The sequence below is a fragment of the Hetaerina americana genome, unplaced genomic scaffold (assembly GCF_022747635.1).
Source record: "Hetaerina americana unplaced genomic scaffold, ioHetAmer1.1.p SCAF_7, whole genome shotgun sequence".
In the NCBI taxonomy this organism is placed as follows: Eukaryota; Metazoa; Arthropoda; class Insecta; order Odonata; family Calopterygidae; genus Hetaerina; species Hetaerina americana.
Window position 1 is genome coordinate 41985276 of NW_027287316.1, and position 15027 is coordinate 42000302.

The 15027-nt window shown below is 38.7% G+C and overlaps 1 non-coding gene across 1 annotated transcript; it reads left to right on the forward strand.

Annotated features, from left to right (window-relative positions):
• Positions 1 to 304: 304 nt before the first annotated feature.
• On the forward strand, positions 305 to 398 carry TRNAL-UAA (transfer RNA leucine (anticodon UAA)). The gene has a single exon. It is a non-coding gene; the product is annotated as a tRNA-Leu (tRNA).
• The last annotated feature ends 14629 nt before the right edge of the window (positions 399 to 15027 follow it).

The window sequence follows — 15027 nt, forward strand, 5'->3', positions numbered from 1 at the left end:
TTGAAGTTGGATTTGTGGACTTGAAGATGTCTCGCAAGTTCGACGGGCGTTTAAACGAAACAGAGGGACAGTGTGGGAATAAAAGTGATGTGGACTGAGTGTTATTGATAATTGGGAAGAGCCTACGACGTGATTGCTAGCAAATCATAATTCTGTCGAAAGTAATTCAACCATAATCGCAACAGTGAGATATTCCCTCCACCTTTTATTAAAAAATGAAATTGTAATGATAGCTTCTGACGTTAAAATCTAAATTAAATTCGTAGCGTGATGAAATGTTAACCTTACACATAATCAGTTGTATGTCAGGTTGGCCGAGTGGTCTAAGGCGCCAGACTTAAGTTCTGGTTCTCAAATGAGAGCGTGGGTTCGAACCCCACACAACCCCACACCTGACAAGATTTTTTTAATTGGGTGAATTTCTTGCCTGCAAACCCAGAGGTCGCGGGTTCCCTCCTAGAAGGGTTTTCCTCCAATTTCTACATCCACGCAAAACTCCGCAAGCCATCGCAGGGGCGTAAAATAGGATGCAACCACATGAAAAACAAATAAAACTATTCCAATTCACACCCACGTATTGGTATTCATGCAAAACCGATTTTTACACACATTTGAGTAGATATACCAGCAACTAAAATGCAAATACATATGAACCTACGTATGTACCAGATATCTACGCAGCATTTGATCTTGCCCTCGCTTGCAATTCGAATGTCTTAATCATTACTTAATTGACTTGGATTTCTTACGGGTAGTATTATGATCACTGATTGTCCGAAGAAAGAACAAATATTTATACCTATCTGTACTGGAGTGTATCTCACTTGTCCTAGATTTGTGACTTAACCTACCCAATTAGTGTGGGGCCATAATAATTCCCTTTTTGCCATAGCTAAACTCGTTTGTTTTGAACTTTGCTAAAAGTCTCGCTTGTTCTATTCGGATCTCAAGTGGCTCTTAACCTATTTCCTCCAAAATGCCTGTCGCATTCGTCTTTATTATCGTAACAATTTTTGACGAATCTGGCGGATTTACTCTGGGCTTTATCTAATTCTTTTAGCAGCATTTAGGGCTTGGGTGTTTGTAATTGTCTTCAGAAAATTCTATTGTGTAATGGACTGCAACAATTACGGCCGCAGAGTGATGATATTACTTCGAGCTTGTTGAGTTAGTACTATACATGAGAAGCAGAGATTTGAGAGACCAAAGACTATTAATCCTTAATCGCTCTTTTTATTGGGAGATGGGGCTTCAGCCCATATTAGTAGCTAGTCCTGACTGCAATATATCTTCACTGGTTTTAATTTAATTGCGTCTCGTAATTTGTCTTGTCCCCCGAGTGAACACGCTTCCGAACCGTACTATACAATATCGGTTTGGGGGGGGGTGTGGGGGAAGGCATAATTTCTTTCTTTCCGGTGCTCGCTCCGATTGTAATCTTTTATTTTTATCCTGCCCCGCAACTCTAAGGATGGGGTTGTGGGGGTCCATCCCCGGAGGATGTCCAGATCTCGCCTCCTCCTCCCCTTAACCCCCTTAACCTCTCGAGCGAATCCTCATCCCTTTTTGCCCTTCACCTCCATAAATTGCTCTTCTGCCGGACCTCTTTCTCTCCGGAGCAGCGCGCCCCCTCTCTTCCAAGCTCCGCTCGCAATCGAACTCTGCGCGGGGGATTTTTCGCTAGGGGCGTCGGGTGGGCAAGTTGAGGGTGGATCGGTGGGGAAATTTTGACCTCTTTCCTGTGAGAGTGCTCCGATGCCCAGGATCCCTCTTTCCGATTCGCAAGGCACGGTAACTCCTAAGGGGGCGGCATGTGTCTCCCTCACCCAACCCCTACCTACCTCTCTCTCTCTCTCTTATCTCGCCATCCCATAGATAAAAATCTCCCGGTTTGGCGGAAAAAAGACTGGCACGCAATCGCCATATATTAGAGAATGCAAGACAAGGTCTATCTTTCCCTTTTTTTCATTGTCTCCTCCCGCTCTCCCCTTTTCAATTCCGATCGAATTTTTCTTTTGTGGGAAGGGGGGGTTCAATCGTCTTCGGAAACGATTAATCGCGACCCCGTGTCTTGAAGGAGCTCCGTTTTCATTTGTCGGTGCTTTCTCTGAGGGCTGAGGAATAGGAATAGGTTTTTTTTTGTTTTTGGAATGGTTTAAATGCGCGACCAATGCTGCCGATTTTGTCTTTTCCTTCTAATTGTGTTAAAGCACACCATTTTTTTTAGGGACTTAAAGAATTGTGGTCAGAGACCTTCTCCGCTGTTAGACTGCATCTATAAGTGGACCTCATCTGTACTTGTATGATTGGGATTGCCTTGTATTTTGTTCTTTATATCCATCTCAACTTCCGTTATCACATTTCATCACGAGAGAATAGATCACTGTCACACAGTGTACTCCATTAGTCCCGCCGCTGTTAATAATTGTGCAAGAAACTCTTACCTTAAACGTTTTTGGAAGTAACCTAATTCTCTTCGTGGACTTGACGGTGTACAGAGGACCACCGGCGTGTTTTTCAATCGTATATGACAGATTAAACAGGCACAAATATTGTTTAGAGAAATATATAGAAAAAAATTTAGAGACAAATTTTCAGAACGGTATTAAATCAAGATGATTCCTAGATGGAATACACAATTGATCGTACCGTCTCTTCTTGCAAAGTAAAATCTTAAATGCCAGTTATAACTAATATCCCGATGGTGTGTTAGAGATTAGTAAAGCTTTGCTGAATCTACGGGATCAAGGTTAAGTCAAATTAACCCCCTTCTCCCTCGTTAAGGTAAGCAAAAACTCGTTCACTGTAAAGCTCGAGACGTCATTTATAGACCGAATGTCTATCTAGTGTGTGAAGTGAATACGTCTCTTTCCTTTTTTCTCCCCACCATTTCTTCTATTTCTCTGTGATCGAACTGGTTTTTTGCAACGATAATAATATGGTGCGTGTCTATGCACTATTTTTAACTTTCGGTGGAATCTTTTACTTCATCATTTTAATATCGTGTATCTTTGACGGACGATTTAGTTTTTCATCAAAAAACGTTAGGGTTTGAATGACTTCACTATCACAACTCCTTCCTTGAATTATCGGGTATTTTACAAGAGTAATTACACTTTACGTTTCAGTAGGGAAAAGTGACTAGGCAATGGACTGGGTTAAATAAGTGAGGGATGGATGAGAGAATGAATCGACGAGGAACGTATATTTTTAAGTATGTTCACGAATTAAATTTATGATAATATACGCGCCTTATCATTTTATATATCTCATTGAAATGGTCTCGAATCATTTGTAAAATAATCGTGGCCTTTCCAAGCATAAAACTATGATTTATTTCAAAGCTTTTAACAATTTCAAATTGATTGTCTGCTTTGATGACGTTTCGTTTTTTACAAATCTCGGTTGTTTCCGCGTCCTCCCTGCCATCTATCTTTTATGAATGTCGTTCTCTTTTGTTGTCTGAAGAGCGTGATCTCATTCACTCCCTGCCAACATATCCTTCTCGATTTCTCTCTTCTTCTTCTTCTGCCCACTGGGTAGCTCCAATTCCATATGTCAGTGGCCACCTTTCCTCACTCATTTTTTGCAGATTTCCGTACTAAGACAAATATTTTCCTTCTATGCCATATGTTGTAACTTTGTACATTCACTCCCTTTGAACTTACTTCATTTAGAGAATGCTATAATCTTGAAAATCTGCAGCTTTTTCCCATTGCATCCATCTTTTCAGTCGTAACGTGTTACCAATGGCTTCAATTTGTGGAAGACGATTCTCTCTGTGATGGAGGTGATTATTTAGCTTGGGGAACTGATAAAGTTTATCTTTTTCAAAATTTTTTTCGCATCCCATTAAAATTGAACAATTAAGTACGCTCGAAAACATAATTTCATCAATCCGCCCTAAAACGTTAATTTAGATATTCATGGTTCATGTCATGCCACGGGAGCGAATGAAGGAAGTGTAAATGTGATCAAAATCATATGCCAGCATTATTCTGCTTCCAAAAAGCAAGTGGTCAATGAATTCCTATCAAATGAGTCAACATATAAATGGACTAATTTAGACAGACGCTCTTCGCTCTTTAATTGGGTAATTGCTTCAATTAAATACGATGATTACTTAAATTAATTGACGTTTCATTGGTTTGGAATCACGTACTTAAAATATATTTATGAAAATAAAATCCATGATAAATGAATAAAAAAATTGTGTTTAAAGCAAAGAAATATTGCTAAGTCTATTTAACGACCATCATATGCTCGAAGGTTCCTACATTTTGCGCAACGGCAAATCTAGGTTAGCTTTAATGTATCTCTTGGAATACATTTTCCATATATGGGATATAATTTACTTATTCGCTTTGCGCCACGCAATAGAGTCATCGTACCACGGATTGCCACCGTAATTAGAATGATTAATTTGTCCACACATAGCCGATTATCTCAGTGCTGGCTGCAATTGTTATCTTGACATCATTGATAAATGTTGATTCAGAACGAAATTAACTTAAATATTTAGACAAGATAGATGAATACACAGAATACAAATTGTCACCGAACCCTCAGAGACTACTGTATATCTTGAATGAATGGGCATTGGTGATGCGAAAGTGAAAGGATTACATTATATTCTTGTCTATTGTGAAGTATTTTGGAACGCTTGGAATTCATGAAGATTTGATGCTTGGTTCACTGCCTGTGATATAAATATAACAGTAGATTACAGCAATTTTATACTTATCTTGTATAATTGGAAACGTCCACATAAAACAAGAATCCGTTAATGTGTTTAGTGAATGGAGTTCATGAGATGAGAAATGATACTATTAGGATAATGATTTTCCATAATTGATAATAATAAACTACATTCTGCATGAGCGAAAGGAAATGTAGGAAGCGGCTCGGGAAAAACTGATAATTGGAATTAACGTAGAAAATGAGCTAATTTAGTCAGATTTGCAGTTTTTTAAACTCGAGTCTGTCTTTCGAGGAACTGTGCCGACTTGTGGAGCCAACCCGACGTCTTCCTACGAAACGTAGAAAAACCCAAAGATAAAGAATGTAGTGACATTAAGAACGACAATGACCGTGCTTAATATTGAAGCGAGAGCGCCAAAAATAGAATAGATCGAATGATGAAATAGTTTTGGAAGTCTTTTGAAATAGATAGTGAGTTGTATAAGAGCATTGACATAATAATTGCGTCTGCAAAATCTTATTCCTAAAAGGTTTTGAACCGACGACTAGGTTAGCAATATCACCATGATAGATAAGAAATGTATGTGATAGCTACCAGTTTTAACGGAGAATATGGCATGAATTGAAACGTGAAATTGGATTTTAACATACGAGGAGGAGGTGCATTGATTGGAGAATTTTGATGCCGGTCGAATATTTTCTGGAAAAAGGAAGTTGTAACGGGAGTTAGTCAAGCGAATCATATTCAGATTGGACTTTTTAAATGAAAACGTTTGGGGAGATTCAAGGAATGCTTGGAATGTAAAGAGATGCTTATGTTGTAGTCCTTGAATGATGCAATTAAAGGGGAAATGTTTGGCTTCGCGAGGAAAAGGAAATCAAAAGCAGTTATTTAGTGCAGTAAAAAAAGGTAGATATAATGGGAAACTTAAGAAAGCAAGCGTGTAAGGCAAGTGTTTCTCTATTTCATTTCAAGAGGATTATTGAAGCCGTATTTATGCTCATTATTCAGGGTCTGTAAAGAAACTACCTGTACGCGGCAGACGAAGTAAAACAAAGTTGATTACTTTAATTACGATGTCTTCCGCGAGCTAAAGGAGGAGTTCCCGGTAGGGATGAAATGAATCGAAGAGAGACCCCATTTGTTACGGATGGGAAAGGGTATTATCAAAAAACAAAGATGTGCGCTCACGCTAAAAAGAGACAACTCCGTATGGTGAATACAAAAGAAACGTCATCTATTGATTTTTTTTAGTGGCGCGAAGAATGAGTTTCGGGAACAGAAGGAATTAAGGAGGAATGAAAGCGGTTGGTGTAGATTGGAAGACTCAAATTCCTTCATAGGAACTGGAGACGAGAGCGGGCATAACAATAGCCCATTCATTTTTCTGTTTTCCATCCGGAAATTCCACCACAGACGCTCCCTGGGTCCTCATTGGGAAAAAGTCTTTGAAAGCTTCAGCGAAACCTGTCCCAACTTACATTTTCCCTCATTCGGAACGCACAAACGTCTTTCTTTTTCACTCCCGCTAATGATGCGATTTATTTTAATCCCACGCGTTGGAGGAAAAGGAGGAGGGATTGGAGCGGTGTGGGGGAGGGATAAATTGGATGGGAGGGTGGAATTCTATTTTCTAAAAAGTCAGTCTACAGCGGCGTTTAATTTACTCCTCCGAACAGAGACAACAATCTGTTTTTTAAAGTGTTGTCATTCCACGAAATCTTACCCCACTCCACCTCGTTCATTCTTTCTGACAAATTCCCCGTCTTTCTCTCCCCTCTTCACTCTTTCCCATCCCCCATTCGGTCTGTTCGTTTTTTTCATTAAGTCGTTCAATGTCTCTTTTCACTCTTTTCCGCCCATTCCCGCCACACCGTGCCTTCTTTCCATTATTTAAAACTCTTCTTCCATCAGTCCTTATTCTAGTTATCCTCCTCCATCCCTTATCCTTCCCGAACCAACCACCTCTCGCTAGAGGCACCTTTCCCTTTTTCGTATTACGTTTTAAACGATGACGTGCGAGTGAAGATTTTTGCCAGGACGGGCGCGATATGAAATGAGTTAATCGAAGTTCGAGTCTGCATGGAATCATTCATTATGAACTTATGAAGTCTTGCATTGGGACGAGTTTGGGTTTCCTAATGTTTTCCACATAACAGTTAAGTTTAGCGGTGAATTTATCTCAAAATTATGCAGGCATAAAGATAACATTTACATCCAACGAATTAGGAGTAGAAGTTATTGAAATAAAATTGGTATTTAGAATCATCGGTAATTCACAAAGTTGTGGGTTCAGGTTTAATATCTTTCAGCATAAATTATTACATCTCCAAAAGGAAGGGTACGTTTTCTCTGGGGATCATCTTCCTGATTACTGATACGAGTATTTCTTATGCCGATTAGTCTACGGAAACGGAGAAACTTTTATCGCCATAGTGATGGGTTATCAAATAGGTCGTCTATTTTCGAAAATTCGCAGTATTGTGCAAAGTAAACCGTTGATATTGCTCTTTTTACATGAGTCACCACGTCATTCGTTATAACTTAAGCCGGCATAGTATTTAATGTTTATTTTATAGCTAATTACTGCAAATAAATCGATAACTTTTTGATAAAAAGTTGTAGGAAAAGAAATAAATGCATAGTAAATATGCCTCATATATTATGTACTTGAATTGGAAATTCAGTGCGACAGGTATGGGATGAGAATCAATATTAATAAAACAAAGGTTATGCGATTTTCTAGAAAGAAAAAGGCTAAGCTTAACATTAAAATAGGAGGGCAAAAACTAGAGCAGGTAGAACAGTTTACGTATCTCGGAGGTGTTTTGGACCAACACGATCAAAGTAGTAGGAACGTAAGGAGAAGAATAGCGCCAGGCAAAGAGGCTTTCACAAGGAGGAGGGAGTTAATGACGGGGACGTTGAGTAAGGATGTTAAGAAAAGACTCGTAAAAACTTTGATATGGAGCGTAGCTATGTACGGCGTGGAAACGTGGTCATTGAAGCAGAAGGATAGACGTAGACTGGAGGTTTTTGAAATGTGGGCGTGGAGAAGAATGGAGAAGGTGAAATGGACAGAGAAGAAAATAAACGAGGAAGTACTTCGTATGGTGGGCAAAGAGAGGGATTTGTTGGAAGAAATCCTATGGAGGCAGGAAAAGTGGATGAAGGGCGTATTGATCGGTAGTGGGATGTTGAAGACGGTAATAGAGGGGAGAATGTTAGGCAAACGAGGAAAGGGAAGGAACAGGATAGGGATGCTGGACGGGATGAAGGGAGGAAGAAAGTACTCCGAGATGAAGAGGGACCTGATATAAAGTAGGATACTGGATGTTGTGTTTTCTTAGGAGCCACAAAATGTTTTATTTAGTAGCTGTGTCCATCCAAAAACCTACCTTAAACGGTAGATTACCTTATAATAATAATGATATTATGTACTACACATGCATACACCCGAAATAATAATAAAATACATCTTAGATCTCACCTAGATCAATTTATTTTCTATATTTTTGACTGCTGGCAGCATTCGGATCTCGTAGGTAAAATAAAATTCCATTCTTACACGGATCTTGGGTTTTTAAACAATGGATGCCCTGATATAGAATTGAATTTATTATTGTAACCAGTGAAAATTTAAGCAGTGAAGGTCAGCATCTCCATAACGGCTCAAAATTTATCATAAAATATTTGCTTTATTTAACTTTGATTGAGTCATTCGCCCACAAACTAGTTTTCATGCATTGTAAAATAGTTTTCATAAGGCCACTTTATTATTGTATGAACTACCTTGCGTGGAGAGAATATCAATCAATATTTTAATGAGCCATCTCCCCTCTACGTAAACTAGACAGAAATTCAGCATTGATTAAACCTCTAATCTGCCGATTACGCAGGTCCCTTCTCAATGCGTTTTGTTTGTACGGGTGGGTATTTGAGAATATAACCCAGTAAATGATGACCTTTCGACCTTCGGAATTCGTATCGGCTCCCTCGTGTAATATTCCAGTCACTTTTAAATATAAGGTCCATTGAATGGCAGATTTTGTACCAAATATTTGAATAGATGTTTTTTGATGGAATTTATTACGTAAAAGCCCCTGGCGCAGAGTAAACTCCAGAATAGAACCTTTGCAGTGGACGGTAACTTTTTCCCCCGGGTTGCCCTTCAAAACATTTAGTTTTTGGAGCCTGGGTTTTGTTTTTTTTGTAGCAATAACAGTGCGCCAAGTATGAGTAAGTTCATCGGGGAACGATGGAAACCCCTCGGGCCGGGAGAGTTTCGGGTCCCCGGAGGCGATTGCATATCTCTTCAATGCCGTTATTTAGGTTTACCTTTTAAAATTGCTCTCTACAGAGGTACACAATTATTTGCCCGTTATGCAAAAATCGGAAAATGCCTAAAGATAAAAAAAATGTTGATTGTAGAATACCGGGAATAGATACTGGAGTTCTATTTTCTATTGGAAATATAATAAAAATAATCGGTGTACTCGGAAGGTAAAAGGGGTATGATGTTCTCTTAAAGCTAAATGAAACTAACAGTAAGGTACATGCTTAGTGAGCGTAGGTGGAGTATTTGGCTACTGACAGGATGGTTGCTGGTTTAAAATCTCGTTCATCCAGGTTCGTACGGCTCTGGATTCCTTAATGGAAGCCTCCTCCCTCTAAAATCCACTTGGCGTAGTTCCCTGATTACGAGAATTACCCTTAAATCCGAGTGGTGGCACTGGGAAAGGAACTCATTTCTGTGTTATGTGAATTCATCACGCCTAATGATTTGATTCGGGATAAGCTCTATCTTCACTTATCACTAATCCAAGGATCCAGTTGCTTATTGGTGTAGTAACGAAAGTGAGATGTGGAATATGCTAATATTCCAGTCAGGTTTGCGAAATCAGCGGAAATCTTTCGTGGAGCCCTGCGGTTGAGTTTTTCTTCTTTCCGCAACGGAAGAGGTACATCCATAATTCCGAGAGCCCTGGATTTTGGTATTGAGTCGCTGAGGAAAACTGTGAAACAAGCCCCTAATGGTATATTGATTGATCCTCTATGACGCACTCAAATATCCATCACTCCTACCCTATATCTTAGCAAAACTTCTGAAGATCAAGTGCCGTCCCTATGGATACCAGGTGCCCATACAAGGGAACTAGAGTTATTACCTATGTAATGTGCTATTTCTGCCTCAACTAGAAATTGTGAAGGCAGAAATGGGTCACTTATGTTCCTTGTGAGAAAATTGGCCACAAGAGAATTGAAAACGACTAGGGGAAAAGTGGGACATTCTTATTTGCGCGAGTCCAAATACTTTTGGTAGGCTTGAAACTACCTGTATAATTCACGTAACGTTGAATTCATCAGAGTGGTACTAATATGGATCGCAAACTGATATTATTATTTTTATTAATTGAAGCATTACATTGCTTTAATTCATCGAAATAAATAATGTATATTGGAAGTCTCAGGAGCAAATAAGTATGAATACTAGTAAAAAAATATACATTTGAATATAGAACAGAACCGAAAATGCTAAACAGGAATGGAGAAGTATGGAATGATCAATTATTAAGGGACATTTTCGGAAATAACTCAAAATGAGACTTTTTTTACCTCGCGCACCCCAAAAAGGAAATGATTTAAAGGTATATAACATGTATTAAAATACAGTTTGTACTCATTAGTCGAAAGACTGTTTAAAATTTTCGAATGCGTGTAAATATAATTTTTTGAACACTCTTGACAAAAGCAGAAGTATAGGGTACATTCGCACTCTTTACCTATCGAGTAAGACAAGTTGAACTCAAATATGACACTTTTACTTGAGGTATGGTTGCATCCGCGTTGAATCTACCGACGGTGAAGTGCCAAGGAATTTCCTTGAGGACCTTTCGGTGCTCACGATTAGCGGAACATTACATTAGCGGAACATTACATTAGCGGAATGCATAGCCATTTGAGATTCTCAAATAAGTTGGAATACTGGAATACCAACAATTATTTTAATTCTTATTTGTTTCATTGAATTAATTCCTTTGATATCCGCTTTATTTTTAATCCAAGCGCTTGAATCCAACGGACGGTATTCAAAGAGGTCTATTTTGTGTGCTCAGGATTTCTGATTGATATGGCTTGTGGTTAATCACACCCTAATCTCGTAATTAACCTATACATTAAGGAAATATTGAATTCCTCCAATTCTTGCTGGCAAAAATAGTGTTTGTTCAATGACCACTGATACGTCTAGTTTCGTTTTCATATGCATTGCAGTTATGATCATATGTGTTTTCAGGGCTTTATGAGTTCTACATACTAGTATATTATTAAATGTCCATTTTATGGAAGTAAAAAAAGTATTTAGTGTCGTATACGAAAACACTTTTACCCGCGCAGAAAAACTGCTTATTTAGATTTCCCTGCGCCTTTAAAGTAAATTATCGTCGTTTATACGAAATGAAAGGTTTGATTTTGCGCAGCTAATCTTTCAATTGATTATTAATAACTCCTTTCACCACGCTACGGGATAACTGTGTTCCAACATATCCAATGCAAAATAACCTAAGGTTTAGTTTACGGTGATTCAGAGTAATACCAATTTATGTAGAAAGAAAGTACCTTAAACAGTTTTGCAAGAGGAAGCAAATCGACCTAAATCCAGAACACTTCCTCTACTGTCTTCATCACAGATACCTTCCTTTTAGTAGAGTGATAGAACTCTCGTGTTTCCGAAGACTAAGGGTTGCAACTATTTCCGATTCCGTTTCGCCTGTATCGATCTATTGACGAAGGCGGTTCTTTAAGTCTTCCTCTACTTTGATCCATTTCAAAATAGACATCCCTCCGTGTTCTTTGCTTCAGGAAGGAATAGCTCTCTCAAACATTCCTTCGCAATACGCCCTAAATTTTGAGACCTCTGCCAATTTTGAAACTGCTTCTTTGATAAATCTACTCTACGAAGTAGGCCTAAGGGACCCATGGGATTTCACCTTTATACAAGACACGAAATACATGTGGGACGATATTCGAACAATGAAAAGGGAATTACAATTTTATTAATACAGGAAAATAATGTCAAAGCAGTGTAATATAAGCGCAAATTTTCTGAATTTCAAATTGTTTCTGGCTGATCACCACGAAAGAGATTGAAATTTGCGCTAAAAACTTCAAAAATGATTGTTTCAAAACTCTATGTGCCTGTTTTTCTATCTCGATATTGTTTAACTTAAAAATTTCTAGGGACAGCCGAACTTCAAAATGAATTAATTTCATAAAAACTCAGCATAAAGCTGTTTCGAATTGTTTTTCAAGAATATTTTTTAAAGTGAAAAAAATTGATTACTATTATAGTTGAAATTGGTAATTAAGTAAAATGAACACCTTCCATATGAACATTTTTATACTCTCCGTGCATGAGCAAAATAGGAATTTTTATTTTATTAATTAACATATTATAGAAGATTATACAGAATAAAATAATTTTTTATTTCCCTACCAAAATATATTATTTCTTGAAAAAATCAAATTAACATAAAACGCTACAAATAAGCTTCGAACGACAAAAATGGAATTCACACCCTTCCCTTGTCTTCTAGCCACTTGCTTTTGCGACTTGCGAGACACTGTAGAGATATAACTGCGTAAAAAATGTCATCAGTGGGTAAGACTAATAACGCAGATTGAATTAATTTATTTTTATTGACTCATCTCTTGGGCACGTTCTTGCACACGGTCAATTTATTAATGTCTAACCCAGCGGTAAATATATCTTGAAATTTAAATTCCCGACTGGATTGGATTCCCTCCATTTCTCATTCAAATGGCCTTACTGGACTGAGAATGCAAATATCCAGCTTTCGGAGTAAAATGTCATCGTCAGGACTAGTAGTCCTATTCCACCATTGCCACGGCTGGCATTCAGATTTGAATTCGCAAATATTGCGCAGACCAAACCATTTAAAAAGATTATGTTTCCGTCCTTCAGGGCGTGAAACTTGTCGGAAGAAAGCTCTAAAGAGGATAAAGCGTAAGACCAAATTTTATAGTAAAATTAAACTCGAATTTCCATCCTTTTGCGAATATCCGCAAAAAATGCTTTCAGTTCGCGCCACTGTCGATTCATCCCGATTCTAAGTGTCGGTGTTGAATTCTCAGGATGAGATGCGGATACGATGGAAGAGGGTTAGAGAGTGAGTAGTCTCAATATCCTTCAATATAAAAAGCATTACCCTTCCATCAGTCTCGAAACTTTAACCCACTTCTACTCACCCTTTCCCTCTCACGTTTTTCCATCCCCCCTCGTCCCCTCCCCATTCCTCCTCATCCCTCCCTCCGTCCCTTCTCCTCGAGCATCGCCCCATATCCTTTTGCGCTACGTCTTTTCCACTCCATTTTCCTCAGTCCTCCGGCCTTTATCCGTTCAGTTCTCTCACTTTACTCTATTTTATCCCCTACATTGCTTTGAATAATATCTTAGACGGCCTTTATAGGGCCTCTCTGACTGAAATCTCTCCCCATCCCGCCCGCCCACCCCACTGTCTCTCCACCCACCTTCGCCAGACCCGCACTCCCCACACTCTCTCCCTCCACGACTCGCCCTCCGGTCCGGAAGCTTCGGCCGATGCTGGGAGAGAAAAGGCGGCGAATCATTTTCAGGCTTCCGCTCCGAAGGGATTTTCGGCTCGAAGAAAAGGAGCGTGCAGCCCTTCCCGTGTAATATTTATTGATGCAGAATCTCGCTCCTCGTTTCACCGTGAAAATGTACTGCTTAGAAAATAATCATCGCACAATGACCCGTTGGATTTTGAGGAAATTGTATTATCCGGGAATTCATGAGTTCTCTCACCTATTTGCGTGTTCCCCTTGTGAGATTCTACATATTGAACAAAAATTGCCCTGACGGGATTTGTGGAGCCATTAATAAATAAAAACCTGCGGAGTGAACGATAATTAACATTCATAGCGTCATTATAACACAAGCAGATTTAATTGGAATTTTCAATCGTTGAGACTGGGTTCCTAATCGTTATTTTATGCTGTTTTCCAATAAACTAAAAGTTTCAAACAGAATTTTTCCCTAAATTAGTTCATAATTCACTGGAATTAGAATAAAATACTTAGAACTAGCTGTAAATTACTGGTGAAGAAACTTTTCTAAAAAATAATCTATCTGACCTCATAGCAATATTGCATCTTGGATATGTTATTATTTCGAAAAATAAATTTTTGGTTGCCTTCCGTTTAAGGTAGGTTTTGAATGGCCACAGACTGTACTATCCTACATTTATCAGCCTTGCGTAACAAGACCATATCTGACGTTTCACCCTAATTTATACTGTTCTTCAATTCTGCATATATTTTATCTCCCTTCATCCCGTCCAACATCCCTGTTCTTTTCCTACCCCTACCTCACTTGGTTAACGTCCACCCTTCTATCACACTGCATATCATTCCATCGACAATTAAAATCCTCTGCATCTGTCTTTTCTGTCTTCTATATATTTCTCCCAATAATCCTTACTCCTTCCCCACCGTGCATAGTAGCACTTCCTCGTTCGTTTTCATTTTCGTCCATTTCACCTTTACAACCTCCTTCGCACCCGCATTTCAAAAGCCTCAAATCTACGCCTGTTATCTGTGGTGACCAATATTTCTGCGCCGTAGAAAACCACGCTCCACATTAAAGTTTTGGCGAGCCTTTCCATAGCACCCTTACTCAACGTCCCTGTCATAAACTCCCTTCCTATGGAAGCTTACTTGCCTAACGCAATTTTTCTTCTTACGTCCCTACTTCTTTGATCATTTTGGTGTGAGAAATTGCCACAATAGGTAAACTGCTTCATCTGCTCTAGTTTTTGTCCTCCTATTAAAATGTTTAACTTATCATGCATCCTTTTCGAAAACCTCTATCTTTGTTTCGCTTACATTGATTTGCAACCCATCACATCTAGCCCATTGATTTTCTAATGCGCTCAGCAATGAACTCCAATACCTTACTCTGACTGGCTAACTAAGGTTAATGATCCGCAAACATAACTGATGTCATAAATTTTTCACAATCTGTCATTCCTATTTCCAGTTAATCCTGTGCTAATGTTTTCATTTCCTCACACACGAGCTGGAAAGCGTTTCAATAATAACCTTTTAAGATTCGCTGAGTAAACAGTTATATTGCAGTACGATAACTGTGGTTTTCGTAAGGCATAATGTGCGTGAATATTTTTATACACATTTGATTTTTCTTGGATTTTTATTACTTAAAAATTTTGAACGTTTGATTGTTTAATATTCCCTAAGAGGGACCTATTTTATTTGACCTTGGTGGT